The 15588-nt window shown below is 44.6% G+C and overlaps 1 long non-coding RNA gene across 11 annotated transcripts; it reads left to right on the top strand.

Annotated features, from left to right (window-relative positions):
* The first annotated feature begins 7162 nt into the window (after nucleotides 1-7162).
* Nucleotides 7163-14251, top strand: LOC103677244. 11 transcript variants are annotated; one of them, XR_005835705.1, is made up of 7 exons: nucleotides 7163-7386; nucleotides 7701-7737; nucleotides 8697-8824; nucleotides 9644-9954; nucleotides 10792-11257; nucleotides 11382-11522; nucleotides 12252-12271. It is a non-coding gene; the product is annotated as an uncharacterized LOC103677244 (long non-coding RNA). The 11 variants fall into 11 exon arrangements; XR_005835708.1 differs by lacking the exon at nucleotides 7701-7737 and having other exon boundaries at nucleotides 7167-7386; nucleotides 8714-8824; XR_005835706.1 differs by lacking the exon at nucleotides 7701-7737 and having other exon boundaries at nucleotides 7167-7386.
* The last annotated feature ends 1337 nt before the right edge of the window (nucleotides 14252-15588 follow it).

Raw genomic sequence — 15588 nt, 5'->3', positions numbered from 1 at the left:
AATCCATCTTAATATTTTATTCCATTATCTATTTTCTCTACAAGTTGATAATCAAATTTAATACATATATGTTTATAAAAGTTTACCAATATACACTTGTCAGGGGTATTCCCAGGCTGTCTACTCTGTACCACTAACCCATTCTGGCTTCCTTTCCAGAATAAGTTGTTAGATATAAATCTAAGATTTCTCAATAAACTTACATTTATTACACTTTAGAAAACATTTCTTCTTTTTAAAAAAATTTTTAATTGAGGTATAGTTGACATGTAATATATTTCAGGTGTACAACATAGTGATTTGACACATACATCATGAAATGCTCACATGTGTAGTTACAACCTGTCACCAAAGTCATTAAAATATTATTGACTCTATTCCCTATTCTGTACTTTTCATCTCTGTGACTTCCTTATTTTATAATGGGAAGTTTGTACTAATTAATCCCCTTCACCTATTTTGCCCATTCCCTACCCCTTCCTCCCTGGCAATCACTAGTTTTCTATGAGTCAATTTCTCTTTGTTTTGTTTTTTAGATTCCACATGTACGTGAAGTCATACAGTATCTTTCTCCGTCTGACGTATTTGACTTAGCATAATGCCCTCTAGGTCCATCCATGTTGTCATGAATGGAAAGATTTTCTTTTTTTTTTTTTTTAATGGCTGAGTAATAGTGCATTGTGTATATGTATCACATCTTTATCCATTCATCTATCGATGGACACTTTGGTTCCATATCTTGTCTGTTGTAAATAATGCAATAAATAAAGGGGTGCATATATCTTTTTGAATTAGTGTTTTGTTTTTTTCAGGTAAATATGCAGAGTTGTAGCTATTGGAGTGTATCAGTCTATTTTTAGTTTTTTGAGGAACTTCAACAGCATTGCTTTCCAGAGTAGCTTCACCAATTTCCATTCCCACTAACAGTGAATGAGGGTTCCCTTTTCTCCATATCCTTGTCAACACTTATTTCTTGTCTTTTTAAAAATAATTTTATTTTAAAGATTTTATTTATTTATTTGACAGCACAAGTAGGGGGAGCAGCAGGCAGAGGGAGAGGGAGAAGGAGGCTCTCCACTGAGCAGGGATCCCAACGTAGGGCTCGATCCCAGGACCCGGGATCATGACCTGAGCTGAAGGCAGCTGCCTAACCGACTGAGACACCCAGGTGCCCCTATTTCTTGTCTTTTTGATCCTAGCTGTTCTTACTGGTGATATCTCATTCTGGTTTTGATTTGCATTTCCTTGATGATTAGTCATATTGAGCATTCTTTGATGTGTCTATTGGATATCTGTATGTCCTCTGTGGAAAAATGTCCATTCAGGTCTTCTGCCAAGTTTTTTTTTTTTTTTTTTTTAAGATTTTATTTATTCGACAGAGATAGAGACAGCCAGCGAGAGAGGGAACACAAGCAGGGGGAGTGGGAGAGGAAGAAGCAGGCTCATAGCAGAGGAGCCTGATGTGGGGCTCGATCCCATAACGCTGGGATCACGCCCTGAGCCGAAGGCAGACGCTTAACCGCTGTGCCACCCAGGCGCCCCTTCTGCCAAGTTTTAACTGGATTGTTTACAGGTTTTTGGTGCTGAGGTGTGTGAGTTCTTTATATATGTTGGATATTAATCCCTAATTGGATACATCATTAGCAAGTATCTTTGCCTTTTTGTTTTGTTGATGGCTTGCTTTGCCATGCAAAAGGTTTTTAGTTTGATTTAGTCCCATTTGTTTATTTTTCCCTTGTCTGAGGAGACAGATTCAGAAAAATATTGCTAAGATTGATATCCATGCCATTACTGCCTGTTTTCCTTTGAATTTCATGGTTTCAGGTCTTATATTTAGGTATTTAATCCATTTTCAGTTTATTGTTTCTGAATGGTATAAGAAAGTGTTTCAGTTTCATTTTTTTGCCATGTAGCTGTCCACTTCTTCCAATCCCATTGATTGAAGAGACTTTTTCCCCACGGCCTCCTTTGTCATAGATTGATAAGTGTGGGTTTATTTTTGGGCTCTGAATTTGAATTAATAACCTCAGGAATATTAGCATTTTTGTTTGAAATACACGAATTGTCTTTTTTGTAGTAGCTGTATTTATAATATCTAATCTTTCTGTATAAAATGTCTTGTATCTATTTTTATTTAGGTCTGCTTTTCACAATTCCTGATACGTTTTTGGATTTCTTTCAATTCTTGTCACATTTGTTGGCATTAATTTGTTTTTCAAATTTTTATTTCATTTAGATATTTTCTCTAAATGTTTAAGTAGGAGAAAGCTTCATACAGGATTACCATGAATTTTTTTTTACTTTTATTGCATTTACATAATTATCTTGTTAATATTTCATATGATTTTAAAAAGATTCTCAGCTATAGAAATGTTAACTTTGAGTTGTTCATTTGTTCTAAGTATAATTCATAAGTATGTCCCTAGTCTTAGAGCACTGAATATTCCAGACATATCGTATCCATCCTCTGACCTGTATCTCTTATGACTTCCAGAATAGACACACAGCTTCTCTGGTAGCCATTCCAGTTGTGACTTCTTCGCAGCTGCTTTTTTTTTTTTTTAATGATTTTTTTATTATATTATGTTAGTCACCATACAGTACATCCCCGGTTTCCGATGTAAGGCTCGATGATTCATTAGTTGTGTGCACCTGCTTTTTGTTCACACACAAAAGACAGGCTGGTGGTTTCCTGACCACCCCCAACTCAGTTTTACCAGAGCTTTTATATATCTTGGTACCAGTTCCTGATAGAACCCTCCACACCTGTTTACACTGGTTGCAAGAGATGATACATACAAAACCCGACGTGCACTTCACACCCTGGGTTTTGGGTTTCTCCATGTTCTCCAAACTCAAGGACTGGGAAAATGGAATTTAGACTAATAGGAAACCACAACCCTGAGAACATGTCAGCGGGGTTATGGACCAGTGTTCTCCCTCTCAGCAGCTTGGAAAGGCTGGACTTGTATCTTCCTGTTCACGATCTTCCCATTGGTCCCAGGGCTCTAGGAACCAAGGTACCGCACCTCCGCCGGTCATTCCAGGCGTGACTCCGCCTCACACTCTCTGTCATCTGAGGGCAGAATCCTACTGTCTCAGGACCCCCCTCCAGCCTCTGCCCCAGCTGACCCCTTAGCCCCAAGCCCGCTCCCGCAGCCAGCACGCCGGCGCTCACACACGGGCCCCCGCCCACCAGCGCCTCCCTGGACTGCATGGACGTGACGTGCTCAGGCCTTTCGGGTCTGGGTGGGGTGACGGCGGGGCAGAGATAACCTAATAACCTCCATCTCTAGAGCTGCTGCGGAAATCCTGGGTTCATCCCTCACTCCACTTTCCACATTAGAAAATCTAGTTACCTCTTACTAGGACATGCATCCACATTCCAACCACATCTCTTAAACCATGACTCTGTTCAATTAACCCTCACCTGAACTAGAGCAGTAGCCTCGACTGCCATCTTGCTTCCTCCTCCCTCAACCCTGTGGTCTGTTCTCCATTCTACAGCCAGATGTAGCCTGCTGAGACCTTGGTAACCGCTTCCTTTTATCTCCAGAATAAACACCCGAGTGTCATCCAGGTGTTCCAGTCTGACTCCTGACCTATTATTTTCCACTTGAAGAGAGACTTGTGGTTTCTGAACACTCAGTTGTACTTAAAAGCATTTTACACATCCTCGAGCCAATTTCTGCGATAATTTCCCATGCCTGTTTACGCTGATTACCAGAAGCCCATATAACCTGTGGTAACGACTTAGGACCCTGGGGTTGAGTTTTTCCAGTTCCCAACCCTAGGACTGGGGGAATGGCACTTAAGACTCTTGGGAAACCACAACTGACAGAACACAATGGTGGCTTTGGGGCCAGTGAGGGACTGGAACACCCACCACTTACCTGTGTAGGCTCCATTAGTGCATCTACAGTCATGGGAACCTGTGGGAAGAGGCAAGTCTTGGAGGAATGTGTCAGAGGGAGGGTTTGATGGGCTCATGCCTCACTGTACTCTTGCCTGGCCCTGGGATAAGGTGACTTCAGGCTAGCTTCAATCTTCTGTGCCTCAGTGTTCAGTGTCACCTCTTAGCAATGATGTTGTATGACTTTGAGAAAAGATGCAAATGCCCTGGGCCTCGCCTCTATGTTCTGATCATTCCTCTCTAGTCTGTTCTTCTTTTGAAGTTTCCTCTGAAGAAACTTTTTTTTTTTTAAGATTTTATTTATTTATTTGACAGAGAGAGAGAGAGACAGCCAGCGAGATAGGGAGCACAAGCAGGGGGAGTGGGAGAGGAAGAAGCAGGCTCCCAGCGGAGGAGACTGATGCGGGGCTCAATCCCAGAACGCCGGGATCACGCCCTGAGCCGAAGGCAGACGCTTAATGACTGAGCCACCCAGGCGCCCCCCTCTGAAGAAACTTTTAAAACATAAACATAGATTGTGTCACTCCTTCGTCTACTATTCCAGACTTAATTCAGCCACAGAGCTCTGTTCCCTGCAGGCTGAATGTGGACCCCAGATTCCCAAACCCTCCCACCTCAGACCCCCTCCATGCATCGGCACCCCCTGGCCCTTCAGCCTGGAACCCGCTCCTGAACGCCAGCAGCTAGCACACCGGCGCTCACACATACCCCCCCCCCCCAACACACACACAACTGCCTCCCTGTTCTGGGCAAAGTGATAATTGCTCGAAGACTTGAAACCTTTTATTAGACCTGACTAAAAGAAATGAGAACCTAAATGACATCTAGGTCGTATTTCTCAAACCTTGTTATTCAAATGTGGCAGTAAGACTCTCACCTAGAATGTTTATTGAACATAACAAGTATCAACCAACTATGAAATTCCCCTCTGAGGGACATGATGGACCCCATAGCAGAAAATGAGGAGGCACCTTTTGAGCAGAGCATTTCTGTATTTCTGGTAATCACTTTGCAGCAAAGAGAGGCGATCATGGGCTTCAGATGCCTCATCTCAGAGTTCAGATGCTCCCTTTCTTTTTTTTTTTTTTTAAAGATTTTATTTATTTATTTGACAGAGATAGAGACAGCCAGCGAGAGGGAACACAAGCAGGGGGAGTGGGAGAGGAAGAAGCAGGCTCATAGCGGAAGAGCCTGATGTGGGGCTCGATCCCAGAATGCCGGGATCACGCCCTGAGCTGAAGGCAGAGGCTTAACCGCTGTGCCACCCAGGCGCCCCAGATGCTCCCTTTCTACCTTGACCTTTACAGAATAGCAATAGTTAGGGTAAGAGAGGTTTTTGGGTTGGTCTCAGCCTATCAATAATGATGCAACGAGCTAAGAATGCCTGGGGTTCAGTACTACTTGTGGCGAGCCTTCATAGATATTTCCCTGGAGCTAATGTTGGGGCTGGATGTCCCTCATGATTTTTATTATGATTGCAGGACACACCTCAGGGAAAACCATCAAGAACTTTGAAAAACCAAGGTTCATCACTCACAGGTAGTGAAGGATACAAGGCGCATCCAAGGACCACACAAGGAGGTCACCACTAGAGGGAGGGAGGGAGGGAGTGTGAACCCGGGGCTCTGCTTTGATTATGGTCATGAGTGGGCTGCCTAGGGTTTCACAGGTTCCCTCTCTATTGGAGAATTGAAAATATAAGAGTGGGAATTGGGGCACAAAGGGAAAAACAGGGTCACTTGGTTATTTAGGCTACCTGGGGCTTTACACTAGTCATTTTACTAGTAGCTGTGTTACATAGCTGGCAATATGCTTTTTTCCAGATGGATGTCTTTGAAATTGATGTCTTGGAAATCAAAAGCTTATTGTCAGGCCCTTGTACTACAGGGAGGGATGAACAGGTGGAGCACAGAGGATTTTTAGATCAGCGAAACTTCTCTATATGTTATTATAATGGTGAATACTTGTCATTATACATTTGTCCAAATCCATATACGGTACAACACCATGAATGAATTCTTATACAACTATGGGCTTTGGATGATAATGATATGTCAGTGAAGATTCATAAATTATAACAAATTACCACTCTGGTGGAGGTAATCTGGTAATGGGGGAGCATTGAATGGGGGGACATCAGAGATGTTGGGGAAATCTCTGTACCTTTTGCTCATTTGCTGTGATCCTAAAACGCTATAAAAAATAGTCTATTAACAAACAAAAAAAGATAGCATTAGTTAAGTTGTTCTCAGATTGAGCTGCTTCTCAGATTGCTAAAAGAAATTGAGTATATCTTAGTATATGGAGTAAAAAATGTGGATAAAAAGTGTTTTTTAGTGTGTAGGACACAATCTCCGATGATATAGGCAAGGGGGAAATTTTCTGTGGGATTCAGATGCAGAGCTCCTACCTGTCCGCGAGCATCAGGGCAGTCTAACATTCCTCTTCTTTGTTCCCACTCATGGCCCTCTGGAATCTTTTCTATTCTTCCTGACCAAACGTAATGAAACACTGAGTAGCGCTTGAGGCCACGGCACTTGAAGAGCAATTACATAACGTTTCCAACGATTCAAGGACTTATTTTATGACTGATTATGGGATGATTAGGCCATTTATGTTAAGTCGATCTGGGAGCATCTCAAATAAGATTTTTATCCTCTTGGAGTAGGTTGATTTTATGGAGTCTGAAACAATGTCTTTTCTCCCTCTTTGACATGGGCAAAACCTCTTCCTCCCTTGAGGTAGGAGTACCATTTTCCAGCTTCCTTCCTAGTACCGCGTAGCCAATGCTCCGCACTCTGGTTTATCAAGTGTGGAGAACCCCCTTTCCGGCCACCTCCAGAGCTCTAGGACTACATTACCCAGAAGATCGTGCGTTCAGAGGAGCCGAAGACGCCTCAGGACGAGGCACCTATGTGCGTGCGCATCGCGCTGGGGCGGGACTTCCGGCCTCCTGCTCTGGGCCGGCGTGTTTTGCAGTTCTGGGGGATCCTTTCCGCAGAGCTGAGGCATATGTGACAGAGCGGAGTAAGCGTGAAGAGTCGTCCTCACTGCAGAGATTTGGGTCCGCGGCTGGCGACGCCGCCCGGGCTGCCCCGCGCGGGGGACGGGACAGGAGCCGCCGGCCCGGGTGTCCGCTCCGCGCACCGAATCCGATGGCGGCGGCCGCGCCAAGGGACCCGGCTCAGATAAACACTCGTCCCCCGCCCTCCCCGCCGTCCCCCCACGCAGACCCGAAAGGCCCGAGGCGGGGCGCCTGCTCGCGTCCCTGCGGCCCAGGCCCCGGTGTCCGGGATAGGGAGGCGCCGGCGGGCGGGGGCCCGTGTGTGAGCGCCGGCGTGCTGGCTGCGGGAGCGGGCTCCGGGCTGAGGGGCCGGCTGGGGCAGAGGCTGGAGCGGGCCTGAGACAGGAGGATTCTGCCCTCAGGCGACAGAGAGCGTGAGGTGGAGTCACGCCCGGACTGGTTAGCCAAGGTGAGGTGTGGTACCTTCAGGTGAGGACTCTAGACGCCGGGGGGACTTTGGGCCCAAGGAGGGACACGATCTTCATTAGGGTTTCAAGACTTCCCCAAGGAGTTCTAAAGAAGAGCAGATTGGGAGAGGGAGATCAGTGCACTGAGGCACTGGGAGGTTGAGTCTTTGTTCAGGGTCACATAGCTGGTAAAAGGCAACACTGAGCACTGAGACCCACTGAGGGTCTCTTGGCTCCAGGGCCAGGGAAGGGTACAGAGAGACATGAGCAACCTCCCATGGTCGCATTCTTTAAAAGCCTGCCTTTTCCCCCGGAGTCCCAGGACTGCAGAAGTACTTATGGAACCAGCACAGGTACGTAGAAGGTGTCCTAGTCCTTTACTGGCCCTGACATCCGCTCAGATGTTCTCTGGATTGTGGTGTCCTGGGATTCTTATGTGTTGTTTTCAGAGTCCTAAGTCGATGTCAGGGGTTATATGAAGGTGTTCGCGTTCCTGTCAGCCAACATAAATGAGTGTTTAGGGTTAACCCAGGAGCGGGTACCAGGATCTGCAAATACATGAAAGTAAAGCCAAGCTGGGGGTGTTCAGGAACCACAGATCTCCTTTTATGATATAAACAAAGAGCAGGGGGACAGGTGTCAGGACAGGAATAACTGCCTGAAAAATTGCGTGTCTATTCTGGAGGTAATGGGAGGTTTGGGTCACAGGAGAGAGAGAATGTTCGAAAAGTTGAAATAGTCTCCTTACTATAAAGTGGGAAACAGACCATGGGAATGAGGGAGGGACAAGGGAAATCAGGGCAGAGGCTACTAACATAGACTAGGTGAGGGTTAATTGACCAGGACTGTGGGTTAGGGTAGTTGCATTTCTGGATGCAACCATGGGATGCATGTATTTTTTGTTTTGTTTTGTTTTTGTTTTTTAAAGATTTTATTTATTTATTTGTCAGAGAGAGGGACAGAGAGCGTGCACAAGCAGGGGGAGTGGCAGGCAGAGGGAGAAGCAGGCTCTCCGCTGAGCAAGGAGCCCAGTGTGTGACTCGATCCCAGAACACTGGGATCATGACCTGAGCTGAAGGCAGATGCTTCACCAACTGAGCCACCCAGGCATCCTGGGATGCATGTTTTAAAAACGGGAAACTAGATTTTCTAATATGGGTGGTGAGGGAGAGAAACAGAGGTATCAGGGATAATCTCAGGGTGTTTGATCTTTGCAGCTGTAGGGGTGGAAGGTCCAACTGAGAGGAGGAAGTTGGTAGTAGGAATAATATTCACTGGGGGATATCAGAAGCTTTGTTTTGGCCACGTTTAGATTCTGAGGTATTTCAGAGATCGCTGAGTGGAGGCATCGGATTGGCAGCTGGAAACCCAAGTCGGGAAATCAAAAGAGCCGTTCATATTGGAGACATTCAAAATGTGGCATTTACTGTGTGGACCTAAGTAAGTAACCTGTGATTACATTTAGGAGGTCTAAGCTTCTTGTTAATTGGTGTGAAGCTGTTCATAGGCCAGGAAGTAGAGGGTAAGGGCTGAGCACTGGGTCTCGGTTGGGTACCTGAATGATGGTATTGGAATTTATAAATGCTGGTGAGGGAGGTATGTGTCCTGAAAGTTAGGGTGTATCAGACAGACTAGTCTAGCAGGTGGCCCAGGCTTCCAGGATAAGAATGGATGTGAGAGAGATGCAGAGACAAGGGGTAATTGAGGCTAGATAGCACTCAGGCCAAAGCTCTTGGTTATTCACATCTCTGTGGGTTTGCAATGATTTGAGAGGACTTTGGTGGGATCTGGGGTGTTTCATTCAGCCTGGTGGGTATGGTTAGGGGCAAATACGGTCATCTTTGAGAATCAGTAGGAATGGATGTGTGGTAAATGGACTGGGCTTTGAATGAGGGTTAGGTGGACAGAAGAGGTTGTCATTGCTGAGGGGACAGCAAGTACAGCACAGAAATGGAAGAGGGCCATGGGTTTCTGAGATCCAGAAGTGGTTCTGTTTGGCTTGGTCTCAGGCATGGAAGAGCCAGGTAGGGAGGTCTTCGTAGAAGGATTAGGTGTTTTCAGCTCTAGCAGGAACCATGGGAGCTCTGGGTTAGTATTGAGTCCTGTTTGAATTTGCCAAGCAACTCTGGATGTTTTCTGCTAAGTTGTATTTCATGGCCTAAAATTAAGGCCCATTATTATGTGCTGTCTTGACATCTGTTGAAACTCAAAGTGCCTGACATGGTCTGAGTGCACATTCTCCTCCCCACTCTTGCATAGTCTCCTAGCCTTGTCTCCCTTTTCATCAAGATGACCAGAGAAGTTCCTGCTTATGCCTTTGAAATGGGTTTCAGTTCTCTACTGGCCCATGGAGTTATTCACGTAAGCCCTTCACATCATCCTTTGGGAAACCAGATTATTACCCCACCTCTTAGTCTTGTAAAACTTGCCTCTCACAGCCCCTGGTTGTTCACTGTACCCTTAGATGTTCTCTGTTCTTTCCTTTTTCCCCAGAGGCTGGTCCGTCCTTCTCATACCAGAACCATGGACACTGCTTGTTTCTCCAATTCCGTAAGCACGTGCTGTGGCTGGTAAGTCTGAGGTGTGTGCCCTCTCCCTGAGCAGCCCCGACACAGAGTCAGGCATCAAGTGGTCATTGTAATTGATTCCTTTGCTTGCCCTCTCCCTGGTCTGGTGACTTTGTCTGGATCTAAGGCACCTGACAATACCAGTTGCTACTTCTTTCCTCGAGCTGACATTTCTTTATGACTGCCTGTGCCAGGAATTGCTAACACCGACATGGGTACGGTTACGGGGGCCATGGTCTTTTCTTGCAAGACTCTCCTCTTTAGTTTTCTGTAATTGGTCCATCCTGTGTCCGTCTCCCCCCACCCCACCGCCATGGGCTATCACGTACTGAGTTGTTCTGGCTCAGTACTGTCCGCTGTTCTGTAAGGTCTTCGCCTAAGTAATTGCATCATGCAGGTGACATGTATTTGTTCATTTTGGGAGTAGGTTGGAGAGCCTTTAAGTGGTTCACAGATGGCTGTTCATCCAGCCACAGCAATATGAGCTCAGTAGGATCCCGATCGGGAGGATTGGCCCCTGGGGGAGGGCATAAATCAGGGCTGTGTTTAAATTGTAGCAGAAATCTTTTCTGTTTGGTTACTATTTTGGTGCCAGTGGACACACCTCATTTCTGCTGTTTCTTCACCAGTCTTGACACTTTGCCTACTTGTCAACTCTACATGTCACTTCTACCTTTACATCCTGCGCGGGACCAGTCCCTGCCTCTCTGGGCTCCACGTCTTACCTGCTTTTCTCACTGCTCCATCTGCAGTGCTTCCCAGCATTGACCTTTGCATATTTTATCATGAGGTGCGCATATATCTTCAAATAATCCTTGAACACGAGCAACTCTGTTGCAGGTGGATTTTCTTGGTCCTGAACATACCCTTCCACATAGTGGTCATGTGTCACCAGGAAACGAGCTGGCTGGAAGTTATTTGCAGAAAAACAGGTTATAGACCCTTCTGTCCTCCACACGTCACACATCGTAGTTGTGTCCTTCACCATTTGAGACTTTCCCCGTTTTATGCTCTTTATTTCCCTGGACCAAGGCACTCTGTCCTCAACCTGAACCAATTCTGGTTCTGCAGACAATCACATGGACTTGTCCTGAGTTTGTCACACAGTCTTGTGTATGGGTGGTCCCCTCCAGCCAGTGTCAACATGGACTCCTCCAGCATTTTATTTCTTTCAGGTTATTGGTGTGGAGTAGATAATGAGGAGGCACCTTTGGAGCAGAGCATTTCCGTAGGAGTGTCACAGGTCAGGACTCCTAGACAGGACTCCTAGACAGGTGCGTCTGCCCAGAAGGCCCACTCCTGTGAGGTATGTAGCCTAGTCTTGAGAGAGATTTTGCACTTGGCTGCACCAGGGAATGCATACCAGGCAGAAACCATACACCTGTGGGGCATGTGGAAAATGATTATGTTTTACTGCAAACCTTCCATAGCCCCAGAAGCAGTACATTGGAGAGAAACACTTCAGAAGCAGAGCCTCGTTTGTGAAGAGCTGCAGGTTCTGTGTGTCAAGGAAGCCCTTTACCTGCAGGGAGGTTTTGAAGGACTTCTTGATCAGCTCAGGATCTCTCCAAGTAAGTCCGCGAGCAGTACCAAGCGTGTAGTGGCCTTACATAATATAAAAATGTATTATAAATGGGGAGGATGCATGAAAACTTGTGAGAACAAGTACACATTTATACAACACGAGAGAGACCTCTCTAGAACAAGATGTTACATATATAGTGCGTGTGGGAGGTCTTTTAGCAAAAGGTACCGCCTCAATCACCACTGGAGAGTTCACACTGGAAAAGGGCCTTAATGAGTGTGTGGAATGTGGTAAATTATTTAGCAACAAGGCCATCCTCATTCAGCACCACACAGTTCACGCTGGGGAAAGGCCGTATGTATGCAGGGAATGTGGGAACTTGTTTACTTACAGATCTCTTTCATTGCCTGAGGTTTCACACTGAATCAAGGCCTTTTGAGTATGGGGAATGTGGGAAACCCTTTAAATGACGCTCTGTTGCTCCTGCAGTGTTGGAAAGTTCACACTGGATTAAGGCCTTATGAATGACTGCTCAGGTGGAGGACCTGGCTCACTGAATATCAGAAAATTCACATAGGAAATTTAGGGAATTAACATCGATGTGTGGGGAGTGTGCTAGTTCTGTAGTCCTTCTAACACAGCAGGTGATCCCTTATAAGGGTGCTATCTACCTGAATTTAATCTCCTACATCAGAACAGCCACTAAATTTGAGGTATCTGAGAGGTGTGTATATATAATACATATATATAAATAATATATGTATTTTTAAAAAAGATTTTATTTATTTATTTGACAGAGAGAGCACAAGCAGGGGGAGTGGCAGGCAGAGGGAGAAGGAGAAGCAGGCTCCCTGCAGAGCAGAGAGCCCCACGGAGGGCTCAGTTCCAGGACCCTGGGATCATGACCTGAGCCGAAGGCAGTCACTTAGCCAATTGAGCCACCCAGGCGCCCAGAGAGGTATATTTTTAAAACGCCCGGGCCATTGCCAGATTTATGTTCCTCCGTTCTGTTGCATATGCTTTTCTACTTCTACCCCTTGGAAGGTGCCCCGGGTGTGTCTCATTCACTGACTACGTTGTATTTAGGGAAGTAAAACTTCCCTGTTCTCCTATTTGTGAAAGGATGTGTGAAAAAGCCTGACCATTCTTTTCTCATTTCTTTCTCTCTGATGAGTTAGGCCATGGACCTAACCCTTTTTGGGCCCAGAGGTCAGTGCTCATGATATGAAAACATAGACTTCCTTTTTCAGGGGTGTTACTAGTCTCACATGACTCTTGTGATGGAATTTTCCAGCCTCCAAATCACAAACCTGGGAACAGCTTGCCTTCCATTGTTCTGGTTTGTGTGATAATGAAGGCCTTATTTAAGGCAACCTTTAATCTTGGGGGTTCTATTCACTGTGTACCTGGCAGTTTAAAAACAACTATTTGAGTTGTTCTGCTGAGAACAACTGAGTTCTTGTAGCGTGAAGGTATGACTAGCTTTTGTTGGAACCAAACTTTGTGTGCCTCAGGTAGGACAATATTATGGCAGACTGTATATAGCTCTCTCATTTTGGCCTAGTTTGCATTGCTGCCCACAGCCTCCCAGGAAAGACTGCAGGGCTTTATGGTCCTTATTTGTAGCTTGGATGGTATTTTGTAGGTTCAGAGGTCAACCTGAGGAGGAGACAGTTGTGACAACCTCTGGTGTTTGTGAGAATTGTTCTCTTATTCACAGGGGATGTTGCATTGTGCTCAGCACTGGTAAGGGAAATCTGTTCCTCGGGTCCTGCAAAGGGGCCATGTGCTCTGGTGTCCAGAATTCTTTAGGGTGGTGCCACTGGTTGAAAGATCACAGGGGGAATCATAATTGTTAAAAACAAACAAACAAAAAAAACCCACTGGATTTATAGGGAGTGAGGACACTACAACAAACTGGTTGGGATGGGCCTCTTTTAAAAGGGTGTCCACAAGGTTTAGTCACTATGGCTGTGAAGGATGAGCAGGCACAGAAGTTGTCAGGATTTCCAGAAGGGTGTATCTTCTGTAGCTGCTGGCCTGTCAGAAGAAAAAAGGTAAAGTTTTTATGACTTGTTGCTTTTTGGGCGCTCTGTCTCAAGGCGATGTGGAGAAGAAGCAGATGTCTTGGTCTGTGATTGTGGCCTTTGTCCTGCAGCCTGCGTTCCTTTTGAATCAAGTGGAAATGGCTTTCGTTGTTTACCTGTATTTGTATCACTGAGGCTAGGCATCCCCTCCTGGGGCATGAGGAGAGATGGTGGAGTCAGTATAGGGGGATTTTACAAACCAGTAGGAAATCCAGATTTTATTTCGAACCATGTTTCTAAAGCTGTGATAAGGCATAGATGACATGCAATAAACCGTACATATTTAAACTTTACAGCTCAATAAGTTGAAATTCATTTAACCCAGGAAACTCATCACAATCATGAAAATGGACCTATCTATCACTCCCATATTTATGTTCAGCACCTTAATGATGTCTCTCTCTGTCCTTCAGGCAACCATTGATCTACTTTCCTTTATAACAGATTAGTTTGCATTGCCTAGAATTTTATATGATTAAAATAATAGTTTACCCTTTTTTTTTTCTCCCATGGGTGCCCTCTGCAGAATGTTTATTTTCAGATTTGGCAATGAAACTTACATGAATAGTTCATTATTTTTATATCGCTGAGAAGTATGATTTTCTATGAATTACCACTATTTGTTTTTTTTTTCTTTAAGATTTTATTTATTTATTTGACGGAGAGAGAGACAGCCAGCGAGAGAGGGAACACAAGCAGGGGGAGAAGGAGAGGAAGAAGCAGGCTCCCAGTGGAGGGGCCTGATGCAGGGCTCTATCCCAGAACGCCGGGATCACGCCCTGAGCCGAAGGCAGATGCTGAACGACTGAGCCACCCAGGTGCCCCCAACTATTTGTATATTCATTCATCTGTTTATGGATATTGACTGCTTTCCAATATTGGTTGTTAAAATAAGATTACTACAGACATTTTAATACAATTCTTTTTGTGGCTATGTTTCATTTCTCTTGTGTTAATACTTACGGGAACGATGCTGGAATCACAGGCTGAGTGAATGTATTAACTTTTTAAGAAATGTCAAGCTGTGATCTAAAATGGTTCTTTCTACTAGCAGTGTATAAGAGTTCCACTTCTTCCATATCCTTGCCAGTAGTAGATACAGTTAATCTTTTAAAATTTTGACCCTTTTAATGAATATTTAGCAATTTTATCTCAGCTGTGGTTTTAGGTGCGTTTCCCTGATGTTTAGCATTTTTTCATTTGTTTATTTGCCAGATGTTTGTCTTCTTTGATAGAATGTTGGTTATCTTTTACCTGCTTTTTAAAAATGAATTTTGGCAGATAAGATAGTGAAAAAAACAAAGAAAGATCATGTGCCATAAAACAAGTCTTAACAAATTTAAGAAGATGGAAATAATATCTAGTATCTTTTCTGACCACAGTGGTATTAAAGTAGAAATAAACAAGAGAAAAATGGGAAAACTCACAAATAAAAGGAAATTAAACAACATACTCCTGAACAACCAGTGGGTCAAAGAAGAAATCAAAAGGGGAAGAAAAGGGACGCCTGGGTGGCTCAGTCGGTTAAGCATCTGCCTTCGGCTCAGGTCATCATCCCAGAGTCCTGGGATCGAGTCCCACATCAGGCTCCTTGCTTGGTGCGGAGCCTGATTCTCCCTCTGCCTCTGCCTGTCGTTCCCCCTACTTGTGCTCTCTCTCTCTCTCTGACAAATAAATAAATAAAATCTTAAAAGGTAAATAAAAAATTATCTTGGAACAAATGAAGATGAAAATACAATATACCAAAACTTATAGGATGCAGGGAAAGCAGTTATAAGGAAAGGTTATAGATATATATATCTACATTAAGATAAAAGATCTCACATAAGCAACCTTTACACTTCCAGGGACTAGAAAAACAATAAATTAAGCCCAGAGTTAGCTGAAGAAAATAAATGATAATGATTAGAACAGAAATAGATACTCGAAAAACAATGGAAATGATCAGTGAAACCAAGAATTTTTTTTTTAAAGAAAAACAAAATTGACAAAACCAGCTAGATTAACTCGCTAGATTAGTGTAAA

The sequence above is a fragment of the Ursus maritimus genome, unplaced genomic scaffold, assembly GCF_017311325.1.
Source record: "Ursus maritimus isolate PB19 unplaced genomic scaffold, ASM1731132v1 scaffold_19, whole genome shotgun sequence".
Taxonomy (NCBI): Eukaryota; Metazoa; Chordata; class Mammalia; order Carnivora; family Ursidae; genus Ursus; species Ursus maritimus.
This window is presented reverse-complemented; position numbering and strand designations above follow the sequence as displayed.